At 46.0% G+C, this 23,620-nt stretch overlaps 1 protein-coding gene across 4 annotated transcripts in view; it reads right to left on the bottom strand.

Annotated features, from left to right (window-relative positions):
• The window catches only part of GPR107 (G protein-coupled receptor 107), a 90,904-nt gene that overhangs the window by 66,093 nt on the left and 1,191 nt on the right, over positions 1-23,620 (bottom strand). The gene's annotated exons all lie outside the window — the stretch shown is intronic.

The following is a 23,620-nucleotide window of genomic DNA, read 5'->3' as shown; positions in this document are numbered from 1 at the left end:
CTGGCCAAAATGGTGAAACCCCGTCTCTACTAAAAATACAAAAAAATTAGCCAGGCATTGTGGCACATGCCTGTAATCCCAGCTACTCGGGAGGCTGAGGCAGGAGAATCGCTTGAACCCGGGAAGCAGAGGTTGCAGTGAGCCGAGATCGTGCCATGGCACTCCAGCCTGGGTGACACAGTGAGACTCTGTCTCAAAAACAACAACAACAACAAACAAAACAAACAAAAAACCCAGGCCTCTGGGCTTCAAGTTTCTGCAACGTCACAGGGAAGCCCTGGCTTCCCTGTTCTTTGCCCAATGGAGTTTCAGCTCCTTCTTCCCTTTTTTGGGCCCCTGGGAATTTCCCTTATTTTCTTAGGAGCTTGGCTATGCGGTGAAAACATGTTTGCTGGATTTCCACTTCCTGGTGGGCTGGAGTGGCTTGCAGCAAACCAACATTCTCACAGAGAACAATTAGAAAAGCCAGATAAGATAACAGAGGTCATCTCCTGGAATCTTCAAGAGCGGGTCTTCAAGAGCCAGAAAAGCTAAGGCTCCCAGCCTTTCCTGGAATTCTCTGAGAGAATTAAACCCACTGAAAATGTCTTCAGTATCTATTTTCTTAATTCTCTCAAGAACAGTATATGATGACTACCCTCCTAGAGGCACAGGAGAAATTAACTCAACTACATAAATGGATGCCTTAGCACATTAGGGCTTCATTCTCTGGCAGAATCCTCAGTGGAGCAGGACTGCAGAGGGAGAGGATGAGGGAAAATGAACACACAATTCCTGCCACATAAAACAACATATATGAATCACAGCCATATTCATGTAAAACAAACTGGAATGCAGGGGGAAATCATCTGTGGTGACGGAGGTGAAGACAGTGACTACTCTCAGGAGAAAGGGGCTTTCCTGGGACTTGAGGGAAGGTGAGGCTTAGGGTGCTTCTAGAGGGGCTTGGTAATGGTTCTGCCTCATTTCCTGCGGGCTGCATGAGTGTGTCTACATTCTGGAAATGCACTGAGTTGTTTGCTTATAATGAGTAATTTTTAGCCATGTATATTACACTTCAATAAAGTTTAAATTTTAAAAGTATGTTTTTTCTAATTGATCCAGCATGAAGCTGCTTTGTAGCAGAATGGAAACCTGCTAAGCTTTCATTTATACTTAGTCCACCACAATACAGGTTTTCTTGTTGTTTTTTTTTTTTCCAGAAAATGTTTCGATTGCAACCTGATAGCAGTTTTCCCTCCACATAAATGGTACATTCCTTTACTATTTTTTTTTTTACCTTTGCATCATCATTTCATTTGATGATACAATGTCATGAAAAATAGGTTTCTAAAGACTATTTTAAACAATAAAAACAGCATCGGCTGGGCACAGTGGCTCATGGCAGTAATCCCAGCACTTTGGGAGGCCAAGGCAGGCGGATCACCTGAGGTCAAGAGTTCGAGATCAAGGCTGGGTGCGGTGGCTCACACCTGTAATCCCAGCACTTTGGGAGGCCAAGGCGGGCGGATCACGAGGTCAGGAGATTGAGACCATCCTGGCTAACACGGTGAAACCCCATCTCTACTAAAAATACAAAAAATTAGCCGGGCGAGGTGGCAGGCGCCTGTAGTCCCAGCTACTTGGGAGGCTGAGGCAGGAAAATGGCGTGAACCCCGGGGGGCGGAGCCTGAAGCGAGCCCAGATCGCGCCACTGCACTCCAGCCTGGGCAACAGCGAGACTCCGTCTCAAAAAAATAAATAAATAAATAATAAATAAATAAATAAATAAAATAAAGAGTTGAAGATTAGCCTGGCCAACATGGTGAAACCCCATCTCTACTAAATACAAAAATTAGCCGGGTGTGGTGGCGGGTACCTGTAATCCCAGCTATTCGGGAGGCTGAGGCAGAAGTGCTTGAACCGAGGAGGCGGAGGCTGTAGGGAGCCGGGTTGTACCACTGCACTCCAGTTTGGGCAACAGAGCGAGACTCTGTCTCAAAAATAATAATGATAAGGCTGGATTACGCCTGTAATCCCAGCACTTTGGGAGGCCCTGGCAGACGGATCACCTGAGGTCAGGAGTTTGAGACCAGCCTGGCCAACATGGTGAAACCCCATCTCTACTAAAAATACAAAAATAAGCTGGGCGTGCTGGCGGGTGTCTGTTAATCCCAGCTACTTGGGAGGCTGAGGCAGGAGAATCACCTGAACCCAGGAGGCGGAGGTTGCAGTGAGCGGAGATCGCACCATTGCACTCCAGCCTGGGGGACAAGAGCGAGACTTTGTCTCAAAAAACAAAACAAAACAAAAATAGTAATAATAATAATGATAATAACAACAGCATCACAACTCCCAGTTTTCAGAGCCTTCCAAGAACTAGGTTATGTGCCAAGGGCTTTACCTATGATTTCTGACCCTCGCTCAGCTCAGTGTGGTTAAGAGAATCAGCCCCACGGTAGCGATGAAGACACCAGTTCAGAGGAGAAATGACTACCTGAGGCCAAGCAGACTATAGCTAGTAAAGCTGGGACTTCAACCTAGATCTGATATGAGAGCCATTTTCACATTATCATCTCCTAACAAGGAAAAGTAATCATGATACAACATTAAATGTAAAAAGCTATATTCAGTAACATTTGATAGAAAAAAAAAGGGTGAGGGGCCAGGTGAGGTGGCTCTCGCCTATAATCCCAACATTTTGGGAGACTGAGGCAGGCAGATTGCTTGAGCCCAGGAGTTTGAAACCACCCTAGGCAACAGAGAAACCCCATCTCAAAAAAAAAAAAAAAAAAAAAAAATTAGCCAGGTGTGGTGGCATCCTAGCTATTCAGGAGGCTGAAGTGGGAAGATTGCTTTAGCCCAGGATGTCGAGGCTGCAGTGGGCTGGGACTGCATCACTGCACTCCAGCCTGCACCACAGAGTGTGACTCTGTCTCAAAAAAAAAAAAAGAAAGAAAAAAAGTTAGGACCGGGCCCGGTGACTCTCATCTATAATCCCAACACTTTGGGAGGCTGAGGTGGGAGGGTCGCTTGAGGACAGGAGTTCAAGACCAGCCTGGGCAACACAGAGAGACCCCCACCTCTACAAAACATTTTAAAATTTGGCCAGGCGTGGTGGCGTGCAACTGTAGTCATAGCTACTGGGGATGCTGAGATGGGAGGATCCCTTGAGCCCAGATGTTTGAGGCTACTGTGAGCTATGATTACACCACTGCACTCCAGCCTGGGAGACAAAGCAAGGCTATCTCCAAAAAAAAAAAAAAAAAAAAAAAAGAAAGAAAAATTGTTACCCACAATCCCACTGGCACTAACTTTTTTTATACTTTGGTGAATTTCTTTCAAGTCTTTCATAAATAAGGGCAAATATATATCCTTTCAACTTTTTCTTTTTGGCTGGGCACGGTGGCTCACACCTGTAATCCCAGCACTTTGGGGGGTTAAGGCAGGCGGTTCACCTGAGGTCTGGAGTTGAGGCCATCCTGGCCAACATGGCGAAACCTCATCTCTACTAAAAATACAAAAAGTAGCCAAGCATGGTGACACATGCTTGTAATCCCAGCTACTTGGGAGGCTGAGGCAGGAGAATCACTTGAACCTGGGAGGCGGAGCTTATAGTGAGCCGAGATCACGCCACTGCACTCTAGCTTGGGTGACAGAGTGAGACTCTGTCTCAAAATAAATAAATAAATAAATAAATAAATAGCCAGGAGTAATAGCAGGTGCCTGTGATGCTAGCTACTCAGAAGGCTAATGCAGAAGGATCACTTGAGCCCTGTAGTTTAAAGCCGGCCTGGGCAACATGGTAAAAACCCATCTCTACCAAAAAAAAAAAAAAAAAAAAAAAAAAATTAGCCGGGTGTGCTGGTGGAAGCCTATGGTCCCAGCTACTCAAGAGGCTCAGGTGGGAGGATAGTTTGGGCCCATGAGGCCAAGTGAGCCAAGATCGTGCCACTGCACTCCAGCCTGGGCAAGAGCAAGACTCTGTCTCAAAAAAATTAAAAAAAAAAAGAGGCCAGGCATGGTGGCTCATGCCTGTAATCCCAGCACTATGGGAGGCCAAGGTGGGCAGATCCCCTTAGGTCAGTTTGAGACCAGCCTGGCCAACATGATGAAACCCCATCTCTACTAAAAATACAAAAATTTGCCGGGTGTGGTGGTGCATGCCTGTAGTCCCAGCTACTAGTGAGGCTAAGGCAAGAGAATTGCTTGAACCCGGGAGGCAGAGTTTTCAGTGAGCTGAGATCGTGCCACTGCACTCCAGCATGGGTGACAGAGTGAGACTCCGTCTCAAAAAATAAATAAAATAAAAAGAAAGAAAGTACTGTTGCCAATAATATCTGCAGAACCTTCACCTAACCTGTTCCCCACCTCCATTTTAAGCTATCGTGTCATGTCAAATAAGATATGTATGGAAGTGACTTCATAAACTATACCTCACTATAAAAGTCATAGAGGCATAGATATCTTGAGACTGAAGAAAGTACAAGCGAGGAGGATGTGACAAAGCAGCATGAGGATAACAATACCAGATGCAAGCAATGGAGACTCAGCTACCTTCTCCACCTCCACCCTATCATTTCCATTAGCACTGACACAGGCAATGGAGGTTCAGCTACATTCTCAGCCTCCAGCCTACCATTTCCATCAGCACTGACACAGGCAATGGAGGTTCAGCTACATTCTCAGCCTCCAGCCTACCATTTCCATCAGCACTGACACAGGCAATGGAGGTTCAGCTACATTCTCAGCCTCCAGCCTACCATTTCCATCAGCACTGACACAGGCAATGGAGGTTCAGCTACATTCTCAGCCTCCAGCCTACCATTTCCATCAGCACTGACACAGGCAATGGAGGTTCAGCTACATTCTCAGCCTCCAGCCTACCATTTCCATCAGCACTGACACAGGCAATGGAGGTTCAGCTACATTCTCAGCCTCCAGCCTACCATTTCCATCAGCACTGACACAGGCAATGGAGGTTCAGCTACATTCTCAGCCTCCAGCCTACCATTTCCATCAGCACTGACACAGGCAATGGAGGTTCAGCTACATTCTCAGCCTCCAGCCTACCATTTCCATCAGCACTGACACAGGCAATGGAGGTTCAGCTACATTCTCAGCCTCCAGCCTACCATTTCCATCAGCACTGACACAGGCAATGGAGGTTCAGCTACATTCTCAGCCTCCAGCCTACCATTTCCATCAGCACTGACACAGGCAATGGAGGTTCAGCTACATTCTCAGCCTCCAGCCTACCATTTCCATCAGCACTGACACAGGCAATGGAGGTTCAGCTACATTCTCAGCCTCCAGCCTACCATTTCCATCAGCACTGACACAGGCAATGGAGGTTCAGCTACATTCTCAGCCTCCAGCCTACCATTTCCATCAGCACTGACACAGGCAATGGAGGTTCAGCTACATTCTCAGCCTCCAGCCTACCATTTCCATCAGCACTGACACAGGCAATGGAGGTTCAGCTACATTCTCAGCCTCCAGCCTACCATTTCCATCAGCACTGACACAGGCAATGGAGGTTCAGCTACATTCTCAGCCTCCAGCCTACCATTTCCATCAGCACTGACACAGGCAATGGAGGTTCAGCTACATTCTCAGCCTCCAGCCTACCATTTCCATCAGCACTGACACAGGCAATGGAGGTTCAGCTACATTCTCAGCCTCCAGCCTACCATTTCCATCAGCACTGACACAGGCAATGGAGGTTCAGCTACATTCTCAGCCTCCAGCCTACCATTTCCATCAGCACTGACACAGGCAATGGAGGTTCAGCTACATTCTCAGCCTCCAGCCTACCATTTCCATCAGCACTGACACAGGCAATGGAGGTTCAGCTACATTCTCAGCCTCCAGCCTACCATTTCCATTAGCACTGACACAGGCAATGGAGGTTCAGCTACATTCTCAGCCTCCAGCCTACCATTTCCATCAGCACTGACACAGGCAATGGAGGTTCAGCTACATTCTCAGCCTCCAGCCTACCATTTCCATCAGCACTGACACCGCAGTAAAGGGTGCCTGTTTCACCAAGGATTTCAGAGACTGCAAGCACTTGACCCTGTCTCCAGTACTACACTAAGAGCTTCATACATCACCTCAACTTCTTACAACTCTATGAGGCAAGTAGCCTCAAACATGTCCATTTGGTAGATGAGGAAACAGAGGCTCAGAGTTAAAACTTGCATAAAATCATAAGGCTAGTAGATGGCAGGGCCAGTAATCTAACTTAGAATTAAGTCCCAAATCTATTCTTTTAACTACCACATACTTTTTACAACCAAATAAAAAGTATATCCTAGGGCAGGGTGCGGTGGCTCACACATGTAATCCCAGCACTTTGGGAGGCCGAGGCAGGCAGATCACTTGAGCTGAGGAGTTCGAGACCAGCCTGGGCAACATGGTGAAACCCTATCTCTGCCAAAAATACAAAAAATTAGAAAAAAGGTGCCAGACCCTCTCTCTTCTCCCTTCTCCCTTCTTCGGTCTCCCTCTGTTGCCGAGGCTGGACTGTACTGCCGTGATCTCAGCTCGCTGCAACCTCCCTGCCTCGGGCTCCTGTGATTCTCCTGACTCGGCTTGAAGGGTGCCTGGGATTGCAGGCGCGCGCCGCCACGCCTGACTGTTTTTGAATTTTTGGTGGAGACGGGGTTTTGCTGTGTTGACCCGGCTGGTCTCCAGCTCCTGGCCTCGAGTGATCTGCCCGCCTCGGCCTCCCGAGGTGCTGGGATTGCAGACGGAGTCTCGCTCATTCAATGCTCAATGTTGCCCAGGCTGGAGTGCAGTGGCGTGATCTCAGCTCGCTACAACCTCCACCTCCCAGCCGCCTGCCTTGGCCTCCCAAAGTGCTAAGATTACAGCCTCTGCCTGGCCGCCACCCCGTCTAGGAAGTGAGGAGCGTCTCTGCCTGGCTGCCCATCGTCTGGGATATGAGGAGCCCCTCTGCCCGGCCGCCCCGTCTGGGAAGTGAGGAGTGCCTCTGCCCGGCCGCCATCCCGTATAGGAAGTGAGGAGCGTCTCTGCCCGGCCGCCCCGTCTGGGAAGTGAGGAGCGCCTCTGCCCGGCCGCCCCGTCTGGGAGGTGAGGAGCGCCTCTGCCCGGCCGCCACCCCGTCTGGGAGGAAGTGAGGAGCGCCTCTGCCCGGCCGCCCCATCTGGGAGGTGAGGAGCGCCTCTGCCCCGCCGCCACCCTGTCTGGGAAGTGAGGAGCGCCTCTGCCCAGCTGCCCCGTCTGGGAAGTGAGGAGCGCCTCTGCCCGGCGGCCCCATCTGGGAAGTGAGGAGCGCCTCTGCCCGGCCGCCCCGTCTGAGAAGTGAGGAACGGCTCTGCCTGGCCGCCCCTTCTGGGAAGTGAGGAGCGCGTCTGCCCGGCCGCCCCGTCTGGGAGGTGAGGAGCGCCTCTGCCCGGCCACCACCCCGTCTGGGAGGAAGTGAGGAGCGCCTCTGCCCGGCCGCCCCGTCTGGGAGGAGAAATTCTTCTGCCTTGGGATGCTGTTCACCTATGGCCTTGCCCCCAGCCCCGTGCTCTCTGAAACATGTGCTGTATCAACTCAGGGTTAAATGGATTAAGGGCGGTGCAAGATGTGCTTTGTTAAACAGATGCTTGAAGACAGCATGCTCGTTAAGAGTCATCACCACTCCCTAATCTCAAGTACCCAGGGACACAAACACTGGAAGGCCGCAGGGACCTCTGCCTAGGAAAACCAGAGACCTTTGTTCATGTGTTTATCTGCTGACCTTCTCTCCACTATTATCCTATGACCCTGCCACACATCCCCCTCTCTGAGAAACACCCAAGAATGATCAATAAATACTTAAAAAGAAGAAGAAAAAAAAAAAGCAAAAGGAGCCTATGCAGCCATTTAAAATGATAATACACAAAAAATATATGCTCCATGAAGATAGGAATTTTTGTCCTTTTTGTCCTCTGCTATATACCCAACACCTAGAACAGTGCCTGGAACATCTTAGGCAGTCTATAAATACTTGTAAAATGAATGAATAAATGAATGAATGAATGAATAAAAAAAAATTAGCTGGGTGTGGCAGTGTGCACCTGTGGTCCCAGCTACTCAGAAGGCTGAGGATCACTTGAACCCACCCAGGAGGCAGAGGCTGCAGTCAGCCAAGATTGTGCCACCGCACTCCAGCCTGGGTGACAAAGCAAAACCTCGTCTCAAAAAAGAAAAAAAGAGGACATACTGTTTTGATGTATTTGCTCTTTTCTTCCTCACTTTAAAAACGGTTGGTTTATACTGACAGTTCTGCTACTTTAACTAAATGTCAAAACTTCTGCACCGACTTCATATTAAACTGCTTTCAGTCATAAAAAAAAAAAAATAGAGCAATGATACCTCAATTTAGTTTTTCTTATAAACTGAATTTTAGAAAATAAGAAATACAGTAACACTTAACTGAGCTAGCTTCGGCTCACCAACTGGGGGTCTACAGACTTATATTAACCCACATGTTATACATGGCCAACACAGTGTTTTGTTTTACTTTTGTTTTTAAATTTGAATCAGTTGCCAAAGAATTCCGCGTAAAAACATGAATTTCCAGCTTCTCTTATTTAAAAAAAGAGAAGAAAAAAAAAGCCACAAGATCCAGAGCTTGCAGGCCACGTTCCAGAACAATAAGAACCCATTCTCTGGAGCAAGGAGCAGGGGCCACTGTGGCAGGAGCCTGTGCTCTTCTGCTACCCCTCCCCTTGCAGTCTCACTGAGCCAGCTGACTTACAAAACCAAGCTGGCTTCTAACCACATCTTGAATTTGTGACCACTGATCAAAACAAAAATCAGATCCAAAAGGTAAGCAAAAAGTACCTTCAGGCACCACAAGCAATTTCTCTACTAATACAGGAAAAAAAAAAAGAAAAGAAAAGAAAACAAGAATAAGACTACCAATCATGGCTGAGCTCGATGGCTCGCACCTGTAATCCCAGCACTTTGGGGGGCTGAGGCGGGAGGATCACTTGAAGTCAGGAGTTTGAGCCTGGCCAATATGGTGAAACCCCATCTCTACTGAAAATACAAAAATTAGCCAGGCGTGGTGGCGTCCGCTTGTAATCCCAGCTACTTGGGAGGCTGGGGCAGGAGGATCACTTGGACTTGGGAGGCAAAGGTTGCAGTGAGCCAAGATTAGCCCACTGCACTCCAGCCTGGATGACAGAGTGAGACTGTCTCAAAAAAAAAAAAGGCGGGGGGGATGCGGGGGGACTACCAGTCATTAGCTGCCTTCTATTAGTGGTAGGAGAAACCAACCTAAGAAGTTTAATATTATAATTCTTGGCTCATTGCACATACATAGCAATTCACAAATGGAATGGGGTCAAATTCACTCACATTACAAAAATCCACCAGCTAAGCACATGAAGTGAGAGAAGAACTACACAGAAGACTGAGGTGCTGGCAAACGGGCCGTCCTCTCAGACAGTCACTGAGGGCTTTAGGCACTGGAAGCTTACCCAGTGCAGGTAAAATGGGAGGTGCGCTAACCTGGGTTCAAACTCTGACTCTTCCACTTATTTAACCAGAGCTCCATTTTCTTAAGTTATAAAGCAGGGATAATAACATCTATCTCAAGGGGCTGCTATGAGGAGTCGAATAAAAAGCATCAAATATTTAGCACAGTCTCTGACTTATCACAGATGTTTTAATAACAAGCAGCTATTACTATCACTTAAAATTTGGACTCTTTCTATAGGACACTTCATTTTCCCCAAATAAGCTCAAAACAGTTATCATTATTAGCTCAGTAGTCTCAACCTTTCTGTGTACACAGCACAGTCTCATTATACTAGAACTCTCTCTGCATACTTAAGAGGGAAGAAAGATTTAAAAGGACACTAAATGTATCAACACCATCTCCCTCAGTGTCACATTCTCCCAGCTCTCCTCCTATTGTCCTTCCATCCAAGTCAGCTTGAGTAAGCTGTTGGCTGCCATACATAACCAAGCTCTTTTTTTTTTTTTTGGAGACGGAGTCTCGCTCTGTCGCCCAGGCTGGAGTGCAGTGGCACCATCTCGGCTCACTGCAAGCTCCACCTCCCGGGTTCACGCCATTCTCCCGCCTCAGCCTCCTGAGTAGTTGGGACTACAGGCGCCCGCCACCACGCCCGGCTAATTTTTTTGTATTTTTAGTAGAGATGGGGTTTCACCGTGTTAGCCAGGATGGTCTCGATCTCCTGACCTCGTGATCCGCCCGCCTCGGCCTCCCAAAGTGCTGGGATTACAGGCGTGAGCCACCGCGCCCGGCCAACCAAGCTCTTTTCTACACTCCCAAGACAAAGGTTGACCACACACTGCTGCAACAGTACACTGTCTCCTTTTCTACCCCACTGGGTCCACAGGGCCAACTACAAATTCTGAACAGACATGGTTAACCTATGGATGGACATGCGCCCAGTTGCGGCAAACATTAATTTTTCATACTGATCACAGTTTTGGAGGCATGCCTAGGAAAGGTTTGAGATTTACCAGAATGGAGCAGCTAATAATCAATGGGTCTGAGATAAGGCACAATCATCATCATCGTCATCGTCGTCGTCATCATCATCATCATCAATGTGCAATCATAATAATCAATGGGCATCAGATGAGGAAAATCCTTTTATTCTTTTTAAATTTATTTTTATTTTTATTTTTCTTGGGACAGAGTTTCACTCTTGTTGCCCAGGCTGGAGTGCAGTGGCGCAATTTCAGCTCACTGCAACCTCTGCCTCCCGGGTTCAAGCGATTCTCCTGCCTCAGCCTCCCAAGTAGCTGGGATTACAGGTGCACACCACCACACCCAGATAATTTTGTATTTTTAGTAGAGACAGGGTTTCACCATGTTGGCCAGGCTGGTCTCGAACTTCAGGTGATCCACCCGCGTTGGTCTCCCAAAATGCTGAGATTACAGGCGTGAGTCACCGAGCCCGGCCAGGAAAATCCTTTTAATTTCCCGAAACTTTCCAGATACTTTTGGGGGGGAGTGAATAAATGCATCCCTCCCTACTCAGAATTCACAAAGCAGTATGTAAAGTGAGGCTGCAGCCAATGGATTAGGAAAGATCCACTTCATAAAGCTGGTGTAATCAGGTGGGTCCTGATCGACTGGCACCGATTCTAGAGTATTTGTGAAAAGAAGGATTTGATTTACTTACTTACAAACATCACTTTTTTTTTTTTTTTTTTGAGACAGGGTCTCACTCTGTCACCCAGGCTGGAGGGCAGGGGCACCATCTTGGCTCACTGCAACCTCCACCTCCTGGGTTCAAGTGATTCTCCTGCCTCGGCCTCCCAAGCAGCTGGGACTAGAGACACCTGCCACCACGCCAGGCTAATTTTTGCATTTTTTGGTAGAGATGGGGTTTCACCATACTGGCCAGGCTGGTCTTTTAACTTTTGACCTCAAGTGATATGCCCGTTGTGGCCTCCCTAAGTGCTGGGATTACAGGCATAAGCCACCGCACCCGGCCTACAAACATCACTTAATGGGTTATTTATTTATTATTATTATGTTTTTGAGATGGAGTTACACTCTTGTTGTCCAGGCTGGAGTGCAATGGCGCGATCTCGGCTCACTGTAACCTCTGCCTCCTGGGTTCAAGCGATTCCTCTGCCTCAGCCTCCCAAGAAGCTGGGATCCACGCCCAGCTAATATTTTGTATTTTTAGTAGAGACGGGATTTCACCATGTTGGCCAGGCTGGTCTCGAACTCCTGACCTCAGGTGATTGCCCACCTCGGCCTCCCAAAGTGCTGGGATTATAGGCATGAGCCACCGTGCCCGGCTGTGAACATCACTTAATGGCTAAACATGTTCTCTGAAAGTTATTACTCAAAAATAAAGTAAATAACACATTCCTATGAAGGTAGAGCTTTGGGGTGAGGTTATTGGTATATATTGCATTCTCTTTCTAAGACTGCTGTAACAAATAGCCACACACTGGGTAGCTTACAACCACAGAAATTTGTTCTCTCACAGTTCTGGAGGCTGCAAGTCCAAAATCAAGGCGTCAGCAGGGCCACAGTTCCTCTAAAGGCTCTGGAGAAGAATCCTTCCTTGCCTCTTTCAGGCTCCTGGTGATTACTAGGATTCTTAACATTCTTGGTTTGCAGCTGCCTCACTCCAGGTTCTGCCTCCACCATCACATCGCCTTCTTCCCTCTGTGTATGTCTCTGTGCCCTCTCCACTTCTTATAATGGCACCTGGCACACTGAAAATAGGGCCCACCCTAACCGCATATGACCTAATGTTAACTGCAAAGACACTATTCCAAATAAGGTTACATTCTGAGGTTCCAAGCAGACATGAACTTGTGGGGGCACTAGTCAACCCAACACATACAGATCCATCCTCTTACTCATTTACTCTGAAATGTCCTAGTGCCTAATTTCATGACCCATATTTTTGTTATTCTGCAACTAAACAGATGTAGAAAGGGATAAAGAAAAGCTATTTTATAGTTCAGATACAATTTCTTGACATCTACTTTTTTTCTATTAGTTACAAAAAGAATAAACCCTGGCTGGGGGCAGTGGCTCACACCTGTAATCCCAGCACTTTGTGAGGCCAAGGCCTCCCAAACCCTCCCTAACCTGAGGTCAGGAATTCGAGACCAGTCTGGCCAACATGGTGTAACCCCGTCTCTACTAAAAATACAAAAATTAGCTGGGCAGGGTGCTGCATGCCTGTAGTCCCAGCTACTTGGGAGGCTGAAGCAAGAGATTCGCTTAAATCTGGGAGACGGAGGCTGCAGTGAGCCGAGATTGTGCCACTGCATTCTAGCCTGGGTGACAGAGCAAGACTCTCAAAAAAAAAAAAAAAAAGAATAAACTCCATGAAGAAAAAAATCTATATACAGCAGTAGTAAAGGGAAGCAATACAAAGGAAAAAGAAAAAAAAAAAAGACAAAGCAATCACTGGAATTTCCCAGGGCTGTTTTATTAAGAAATCCCAGCAATCAAATATTTTATTATACTACACTGGTATTTTCAGAAGGAGGCACACTGGCACACATGCCACCAAACAGCAGTCACTAAAAAAGGCATGTTCGATGTGGAGTGTGGAAACTTGAATAAAGAAGAAAAACAAATAATAGGAAAAATAATTAAAAACTGAAAAAAATTTTAAATAATTAAAAAAGCATGTTATAGCCGGGTGCAGTGGCTCATGCCTGTAATCCCAGCACTTTGGGAGGCCGAGGCGGGCAGATCATGAGGTCAGGAGATCGAGACCATCCTGGCTAACACAGTGAAACCCCGTCTCTACTAAAAATACAAAAAATTAGGCAGATGTGGTGGCAAATGCCTGTAGTCCCAGCTACTCGGGAGGCTGAGGCAGGGGAATGGCACGAACCCGGGAAGCAGAGCTTGCAGTGAGCTGAGATCATGCCATTGCACTCCAGCCTGGGCGACAGAGCGAGACTCCGTCTCAAAAAAAAAAAAAGCATGTTATATTTTTATATACACACACATGCTAAAGAGCAGCTGCTTAATAGATATTCACACTTAAAAGAGATGAAACCCTGAAATGTCTGTTAAAAAAAGATCATTTACAGTGTACACTGAGGTTAGGAGTCATTCTAGTTCAAATACGCCAGACGTTGGTATTAAAATAACCAAATCTGCCCTGTCTTATCCTCTCATAAAGAGTTCAGGACCAAGGTGGTAGAGGTGCTTGATACCAGGAGTTCAAGACCAGCCTCGACAAAGTAGCAAGACCCCATCTCTACAAAAAATTCAAATAAAAAAATTAGTTAGACGTGGTGGTGTGCACCTGTAGTACTAGCTACTAGGCAGGCAGGCTGAGGCAGGAGGATCCCTTGAGCCCAAACGTTTGAGGCTGTAGTGAGCTATGATTGCACCACTGAGTTCTAGGCTGGGTGACAGACTGCAACACTCTTATTTAAAAAAAGAAATAAAAGACGGATGGACAGACAAACGGAAGGAAGGAAGGAAGGCAGGCAGGCAGGCAGGCAGGCAGGCAAAAGAGCCACCATGCTTTATCATAACTACCTGTCTATGGGCCTGTCTCATTTGTATATCTCTAATGTCTAGCACACAGTAGGCATTTAATAAACGTTGAATGAATGAACTACTACTTAGATCAGTCTACTATTCAGTGCTATTATTATTATTATTATTATTTTCGAGACAGGGTCTTGCTCTTGTCACCCAGGCTGGAGTGCAATAGCGCAATCTCAGCTCACTGCAACCTCCGCCTCCCGGGTTCAAGCAATTCTCTTGCCTCAGCCTCCCGAGTAGCTGGGATTACAAGCATGCGCCACCACGCTGGCTAATTTTTTGTATTTTTAGTAGAGATGGGGTTTTACCATGTTGGCCAGGCTGGTCTCAAACCTGAACTCAGGTGATCCACCCGCCTCAGCCTCCCAAAGTGCTGGGATTACAGGTGTGAGCCACCGCATCCAGCCTCAGTGCTATTATTTTACATAATTTTATCTAATCCTCATAACTACTCTGTGGGAAAGCTACCATTATCCTCATTTTACAAAGTAAAACTAAGAATCCGAGTGGCACATGAACAATCAATCTCTTGCACTTCCTCTTCCAGACATAAGCTCTAACCTCATTTTGCCTTGGCTAATGCTTTTCTTTTTTTTGAGACAGAGTCTCATCTGTCACCCAGGCTGGAGTGCAGTGGTGCAATCTCGGCTCACTGGTCTCACTGGCCTCCCAGGTTCAAGTGATTCTCCTGCCTCAGCCTCCCGAGTAGCTGGGATTACAGATGCCCATCACCACGCCTGGCTAATTTTTGTATTTTTAATAGAGACAGTATTTCACCATGTTGGCCAAGCAGGTCTTGAACTCCTGACCTCAGGGGATCTGCCCACTTTGGCCTCTCAAAGTGCTGGGATTACAGGCGTGAGCCACCACGCCCGGCCTGCCCTGGCTAATTCTTACTCTTCCAGTCTCAGCTTTAATGTCACTTCTTCAGGAAACTACTTCCCTATGCCAAAAACCAGGGCAGGTTCCTTATCACACAGAATAAAATCCACACATCCCACCATGGCCCCAGTCTCATGTGTACCTCTCCCCTAGATCACTTTGCTCCAGCCATAGGGTCCTCCATAGACATGCGAACACGAAGATGCTCCCTCCCACTCAGGGACTCTGCACTTCCTGTTCCTCTGCCTGTGATATTCTTCCCTAGACTCTCAAATGCCTGGCTCATTCATTAAGTCCACTCAAATATTAACTCTTCAGAGTCTCTCTCCAGAGTAATTTCCAATTCCGTTACTCTTGGTGCCAATACTGTTTTATTTTCTCATCAATTTATCCCATTTTTAAATTACTTGTGCATTCAGGTGTTTAGAAGCTAGCTGTCCATTGCCACTAGAATGAATACTCCACGAAGGTCGGGGCTTAGTCCCGCTCACTGACTCAGCCTATGTCTAGAAGTGCCCACCTGGTATATAAAAGACACCTGAAGAGTATTTGTTGAATGAGTAAGAGACAGAAGGCACGTGTTGCGAAGTCATCCAGTAAGCTTAATGTCACTCATTTAAGTCAATGAATGTATATTGGCAGATTTTAAGTCAAAATAAAGTTTCAGGTGCATACTCCTTTTGTGTGATGTTCTGCTTTAACTTATCTTTTCATCCAACATCTTCTAGTCTAGATCCCATCAGCGAAGAAGGCTTCTAATATGACTAGCCCAGAAGTTACACTGCACTCGACAGTGGTGAGGACTGGCTATTCCCAAGTTCTGCTCTAAACTACATGTCTTGCTAAGCTGCTGGCATAAAGTCTAGAGTATTTGAGTTATAATTTGTGGATAATTATCATAAAAGTATCAAACCCATGAAATGCCCAAATTTCTGAGGCTTTAGCAAAGCACTTCCTGTCCACTTGCTCATTTGCAGCATCTACTTGAAAACCAGAATGATCAGTCATCAAAATATTGTGTTTTTAACACAATATAAAAATTATATTCAGACAATTTTTGATGTAAAACTCAGATTAGCCGAGCACAGTGGCTAGCATCTGTAGTCTCAGCTATTCTGCAGGCTGAAACAGGAAGATAGCTTGAGCCCAGGAGTTGGAGGCTATCGTGCACTATGTTTGCACTGGCGAATAGCCACTGTACTCCAGCCAGGGCAACACAATGAGACCTTATCTCAAAAAAAAAAAAAAAAAAAACCTCGGATTATCATTTTTATTCCATTAATAAGAAATGGATAGGCTGGGCGCGGTGCCTCACACCTGTAATCCCAGCACTTTGGGAGGCCAAGGTGGGCAGAACATCTGAGGTCAGGAGTTTGAGACCAGCCTGGTCAACATGGCAAAACCCCATCTCTATTAAAAGTACAAAAATTAGCCAGGTGTAGTGGTGGGTGCCTGTAATCCCAGCTACTCAGGAGGCTGAGGCAGGAGAATTGCTTGAACCTGGGAGGCGGAGGTTGCAATGAGCCGAGATCGCGCCACTGCACTCCAGCCTGGGAGACAGAGAAAGACTCCATCTCAAAAAAAAAAAAAAAAAAAGAAATGGATTAGAAAATTACTATTAAAATAATATCAATGACTATTTAAATATTCCCATGTTAGAAGTTATGAGTAAGAACACATTAATCACCTGTCTTCCAGAAATGGCTAAATTACATTCTACATCAAGTCTAAGAAGTCAAGAAGTATTAAGATACTTAAGAAAAATTCCCATCAACAAAGGAGATTCTAGACTGTACTCAGAATGTGGAAAAGCATATCTGTTTTCTCTGCTGCCTTAGGCTGCTTACATTAGGCACAGTCCTCCTCTGTGGGAGTGGACTGCACTTAACGTAATTAACCTATAAATGTTACCTGGGCATGTGAATGCCTAAGGAATGATTCTTGTTTGCACTTTATACACTTCTTTTGTCTTGTGTGCCACATTAGAGAAATACAACAAGACCTACTGTACAATAAAATATATAATTTGGCTGGGCGCCGTGGCTCATGCCTATAATCCCAGCACCTTGGGAGGCCAAGGCAGGAGGATAACTTGAGGCCAGGAGTTTGAGACCAGCCTGAGCAACATGGTGAGACCCTATCTCTACAAAAAAATTTAAAAATTAGCCAGGCATGGTGGCAGGTGGTCCCAGCCACTCAGGAGACTAAGGCAAGAGGACTGCTTGAGCCCAGGAGGTTGAGGCTGCGGTGAGCCGTGTTCATATCACTACATTCCAGCCTGGGCAATAGAATGAGACCCTGTCTCAAAAAAATAAATAAATAAATAAAATATATAACTTAACAGTCTTATCCTTTGACACCAAATAGCATAATTAAATCTCAATAAACAAAATGAATAAAGGAATGTAAGCACTGGGCATCAACAGGGACCAACATCGCAAAACAACAACAATCAGACACTGTGCCTCCCAAAGGAAGAACACAGCACTACCTATGAAGCAGTCTTGCTAAAATAATCAAACCTGGCCAGGCACGGTGGCTCACACCTGTAATCCCAGCACTTTGGGAGGCCAAGGCGGGCGGATCACAAGGTAAGGCTTTGAAGACCAGCCTGGCCAACATGGAGAAACCTCGTCTCTACTAAAAATACAAAATTAGCCAGGCATGGTGGCACATGCCTGTAATCCCAGCTACTTGGGAAGCTAAGGCAGGAGAATTGCTTGAACCGGGAGGCAGAGATTGCGGTGAGCCGAGATTGCGCTATTGCAATCCAGCCTGGGCAACAAGAGCGAAACTCTGTCTCAAAAAAAAAAAAAAAAAAAAAAAAAATCAAATCTGAGCATAATCAAGCCTCTGGATCCAATCACCAACTTACAGAAAATACAAAGGTTAAACCTACATATTTAACTATATCACAAAGAAACAACCAGCAAAATCTAGCGTGACTGACTAGGAGGAGTGTGATCTTCTATATTAAGAGTCTTAAAAAAACATATTAACTGATCACACAGGGCATGGTGGCTCATGCCTGTAATCCCAGCACTTTAGGAGGCCGAGGCAGGTGGATCACAAGGTCAGGAGTTTGAGACCAGCCTGGCCGATATGGTGAAACTCCGTCTCTACTAAAAATACAAAAATTAGCCGGGCGTGGTGGTGGGCACCTGTAGTCCCAGGTACTTGGGAGGCTGAGGCAGCAGAATTGCTTGAACCCGGGAAGCGGAGGTTGCAGTGAGCTGAGATTGCGCCACTGTACTCCAGCCTGGGGGACAGGATGAGACTCCGTGTCCCCCCACCTCCCCCCAAAATAAAACTTATTTACTGATCACGCCGGGCCTGGTGGCTCACGCCTGTAATCCTATCACTTTGGGAGGCCAAGGCGGGTAAATCACCTGAGGTCAGGAGTTCGAGAGCAGACTGACCAATATGGTGAAACTCCATCTCTACTAAAAATACAAAAAATTAGCCGGGTGTGGTGGCAGGTGCCTGTAATCCCAACTACTCAGGAGGTCGAGGCAGGAGAATCACTTGAACCTGGGAGGCAGAGGTTGCAGTGAGCCGAGATTATGCCATGGCATTCCAGCCTGGGCAACAAGAGCAAACTCCATCTCAATAAAAAAAAAAAAAAAAAAAAAAAAATGTATTAACTGATCACAGTATGAGGATGTGACTTAGATCCTGATTTTTCAAAACTTTTTCAATCCATTTATGACCAACGAAAATTTGAATCTGATCTGACATTATATGATACTAAGGTTTTTTTGTTATAATACAATTGTAGCCATGTTCTTAGAAGAGCTCTTATTTTTTATAGGTAATATCAAAATATTTAAGAATGAAATGATGCAATGCCTTTGATTTGCTTTATTTATTTATTTATTTATTTATTTATTTTTTGAGATGGGAGTCTCACTCTATCGCACAGGCTTGAGTGCAGTGGCACAATCTCAGCTCACAGCAACCTCCACCTCCTGCGTTAAAGTGATTCTCCTGCCTCAGCCTCCCCAGTAGCTTGGATTGCAGGCGCCCACCACTGCACTCGGCTAATTTTTGTATTTTTAGTAGAGACAGGGTTTTACCATGTTGGCTAGGCTGGTCTCGAACTCCTGACCTCAGGTGATCCACCTGCCTTGGCCTCCCAAAGTGTTGGGATTACAGGCATGAGCCACCACACCCAGCCAATATGCTTTAAAATAATATAGGAAGACAATGACAAATGCTGATAACATTGTGAAGAAAGGGAACTCTCATAAATTGCTAGTGGGATGTAAAATGGTAGAGCCACTTTGGAAAACAGTTTGGCAGTTTCTTAAAAAGTTAAACATAAATCTATCATATGACCCAGCAATTCTACTCCACTCCTGGGTATCATCCAAGAGAAATGAAAACATATGGCCCCACAAAGCCTTGCAATGTGAACGTTTATGGCACCATCATTCATAACGGCCAAACAGTGGAAACAACCCAAACATCCATCGACTGGTGAACTTATGCTAAGCAAAAGAAGATATATCCACATGATGGAAGACCATTCAGCAGTAAAAAGGAATGAATTACTGACACATGGCACAAAATGAATGAAGCTCAAAAAAGAAAGAAAGAAAGATGGGCACAAAAGCCTACCTATCGGCCGGGCGCAGTGGCTCACACCTGTGATCCCAGAACTTTGGGAGGCCGAGGCGGGCGGACTGCTTGAGGCCAGGAGTTCGAGACAAGCCTGGCCGCCATGGCAAAACCCTGTCTCTACTAAAAATACAAAAATTAGCTGAGCGTGGTGGCAGGTGCCTGTAATCTCAGCTACTCGGGAGGCTGAGGCAGGAGAATCGCTTGAACCTGGGAGGTAGAGGTTGCAGTGAGCCGAGATAACGCCATTGCGCTCCAGCCTAGGCAACAGTCCGAGACTCCGTCTCAAAAAAAAAAAAAAAAAAAAAAAAAGCCTACCCATCCTGTGATTCCACTTACATTAAACATCCAGAAAGGGCAGGTTTATAGAGACAGAAAGTAGATTAGTGGCTGCCTGGGACTAGTGGTGGGAATGGGAATTGATTCTAAACCAACACAAGGGATGTTATGGGGTGACAGAAACGTTCTGTGGCTAGATTGTGGTCATAGCTGTACAACTCAGTAAACTTACTAACAATCATTGCATTATACTGTTAAAATGGGTGATCTTATGGTATGTAAATTATACCTCAATAAAGTTGTTCTTAAAAGGCAAGGAGTATTTCCTGCTGACAGGTCTTTAAAAAAATAAACAAAAATAATAAACAGCCAGGAGCGGTGGCTCACGCCTGTAATCCCAGCACTTTGGGAGGCTGAGGCAGGTGGATCACCTAAGGTTAGGAGTTCAAGACTAGCCTGATCAATATGGCAAAACCCCATCTCTACTAAAAATACAAAAATTAGCCAGGCGTGGTGGCACATGCCTATAATCCCAGCTACTTGGGAGGTTGAGGCAGGAGAATCGCTTGAACTGGGAGGCGGAGGTTGCCGTAAGCCGAGATCGCGCCATTGCATTCCAGCCTGGGTGACAGAGCAAAACTCCGTCTCAAAAAAAAAATAATAATAATAATAAATAAATAAAAAGGCAAGGAATATAGGGAAAAGTCAAAAGAGATGGAATGTGAGAAGACTGGGAAAGCCAGAATGGTGGAAAATGTAGCATGGAGTAAGAGAATAAAAATATAAGAGGACTCATTTCTAATTTTAAAAATAATAATAAGAACCAGAAATTGATGTATGTGGGGTGAGGCAGAATTAGCCATGTGTTGATGGTTATTGAGGGTGACAGGCACATGGGACTTCATTATACTATTCTATCTACTTTAGTATATTGGAAGTTCTCCACAATAAAAAGGTTGTTTTGCTTTGTCTTTTTTTTTTTTTTTTTTTTTTTTTAAGAAATAGGGTCTCACTCTGTCCCCCAGGCTGGAGCCATTATAGCTCACTACAGCTTCTGACTCCTGGGCTCAAGGGATCCTGCCACCTCAGCCTCCTTGGTAGCTGGGACTATAGGTATGCACCACCATGTCTGGCTAATTTTTGTTGCTGTTGTTGAGATGGGGTCTTGCTCTGTCGCCCAGGCTAGAGTGTAGTGTCACCATCATAGCTCACTGCAGCCTCCAACTCTTGGCCTCAAATGAGCTTCCCTAAGTGCTGGGATTACAGGTGTGAGCTACCAGGCGCAGCCAGGTTTTAAGAGATCAATGCATACTCCTGGTACTCAGTGACCTCTTCATGTTATCCTTGCCATTATGGGTCTCTAATCTGATCAAGTATCCTATTTCACTCAGTCTCAAGCAAAAACAGACAATCTAAAGTTGCTGCTCTGACAGGCTGTCTTCAAATGATTTCCATTTCCTTGGGCAAGAACTCAGAACAAGCTTGTCTAGGATGCATGCAGCCCAGGACGGCTTTGAATGCGGCCCAACACAAATTTGTGAACTTTCTTTTTTTTTTTTTTTTTTTTTTGAGAAGGAGTCTCGCTCTGTCACCCAGGCTGGAGTGCAATGGCGTGATCTTGGCTTACTGCAAGCTCCAACTCCCAGGTTCATGCCATTCTCCTGCCTCAGCCTCCCAAGTAGCTGGGACCACTGGCACCTGCCACCACGCCCAGCTAATTTTTTGTATTTTTAGTAGAGACGGGGTTTCACCTTGTTAGCCAGGATGGTCTCGATCTCCTGACCTTGTGATCCGCCCACCTCGGCCTCCCAAAGTGCTGGGATTACAGGCGTGAGCCACTGCGCCCAGCCTAATTTGTGAACTTTCTTAAAACATTATGAGATTTTTTTGCAATTTTTTTTAAGCTTATCAGCTATGGTTACTGTTAGTCTATTTTATGTGTGACCCAAAACAATTTTTCATCTTCCAATGTGGCCCTGGGAAGCCAAAAGATTGGACATCCCTGACTTCGGATGTTTATTTTATTTTATTTATTTATTTATTTATTTTGAGACGGAGTCTTGCTCTGTCGCCCAGGCTGGAGTACGGGGGCTCGATCTCGGCTCACTGCAACTTCCTACTCCTGGGTTCAAGCGATTCTCCTGCCTCAGCCCCCCGAGTAGCTGGGATTACAGGCACCTGCCACCACGCCTGGCTAATTTTTGTATTTTTAGTAGAGATGTGATTTCACAATGTTGGCCAGGCTGGTCTCAAACTCCTGACGACCTCAAGTGATCCACCCACCTCAGCCTCTGAAAGTGTTGGGATTACAGGCGTGAGCCACCGTGCCCAGCCAAGTTTTGTCTACATTTCTACATGCACTTTTCTGGAGAGAGATTCTATAGCTCTCAACAGATTCTCAAAAAGAGTCAAAATTCACTTGCCCCACCCCCACCCCTGCGATTTAACCATTTTAATCAGGATAATTTTTACCTACAAACAACAAAAGTTGTTACCAAAAAGTATGGTTGTATGGATCTAGTCAGGCTTGCATTTATTTATTTATTTATTTATTTATTTATTTATTTGAGACAGAGTATAGGTCTTTCGCCCAGACTGGAGTGTAGTGGCACAACGATCTCCGCTCACTGCAATCTCAGCCTCCTGGGTTCAAGCAATTACCCTGTCTCAGCCTCCCAAGTAGCTGGGACTACAGGCATGTGCCACCACGCCCGTCTAATATTTGTATTTTTAGTAGAGAGGGGTTTTGCCATGTTGGCCAGGCTGGTCTCGAACTCCTGACCTCAGGTGACCCGCCCACCTTGGCCTCCCAAAGTGCTAGGATTATAGGCGTGAGCCACCGCGCCCAGTCAAGCCAGGCTTTTAATTTCATTCTGTATTCTTTAAATTCTACATTAACAAAAATACAATGCTTCATAGTTTGCTAAAACAATGTGTTTTTACAAGACAAACTTTCTACAGTTCCACTTCTTTTTTTTTTGAGACGGAGTCTCGCGCTGTTGCCCAGGCTGGAGTGCAGTAGCGGGATCTTGGCTCACTGCAAGCTCTGCCTCCCGGGTTCACGCCATTCTCCTGCCTTAGCCTCCCAAGTAGCTGGGACTACAGGCGCCCGCCACTACGCCTGGCTAATTTTTTTTTTAATTTTTAGTAGAGACAGGGTTTCACCGTGCTAGCCAGGATGGTCTCGATCTCCTGACCTCGGCCTCCCAAAGTGCTGGGATTACAGGCGTGAGCCACCGCGCTCCGCCTACAGTTCCACTTCTTAGAAGACTGTATGGTATGAAAATAATGTACAAGAGTTTGGGTCACAACAATTTACTTTTCTATGTCTCTAATTTTGTTTATATATTTTGAGAAAGGGTCTTGCTCTGTTCCTCAGGCTGGAGTGCAATGAGTAATCACGGCTCACTGCAGTCTCAACCTCCTAGGCTCAGGTGATCCTCCAGCCTCAGCCTCCCCAGAAGCTGCAGGCATGTGCCACCACACCTGGTTAATTTTTAATTTTTTGTAGAGACAGGTTTGGGGAGGGGATCCTTAGCATATTGACTAGGCTGGTCTCGAACTCCTGGGCTCAAAACAATCCTCCTGCATAGGCCTCCCAGTGTTGGGATTACAGGCATGAGCCACAGCACCTGGACAATTTCCCAGACATAGTAAACTGCTGAACCACCTTAGGGTGCGTTTCAGCCTTAGAGGTCTTTTCTCTGCTAGTTACAAAGCAAGATCCAGGGTATCATTCTAGGTTTATCAAAAATCTCTCTTCCCTAGACAATGGCTGGATAGAGGAAGAAAAAGCAGGCCCTTTGCTTAGAGACACATCTTAATGCTGGCTTT

This window comes from Pongo abelii, chromosome 13 (assembly GCF_028885655.2).
Source record: "Pongo abelii isolate AG06213 chromosome 13, NHGRI_mPonAbe1-v2.0_pri, whole genome shotgun sequence".
Lineage (NCBI taxonomy): Eukaryota > Metazoa > Chordata > Mammalia > Primates > Hominidae > Pongo > Pongo abelii.
This window is presented reverse-complemented; position numbering and strand designations above follow the sequence as displayed.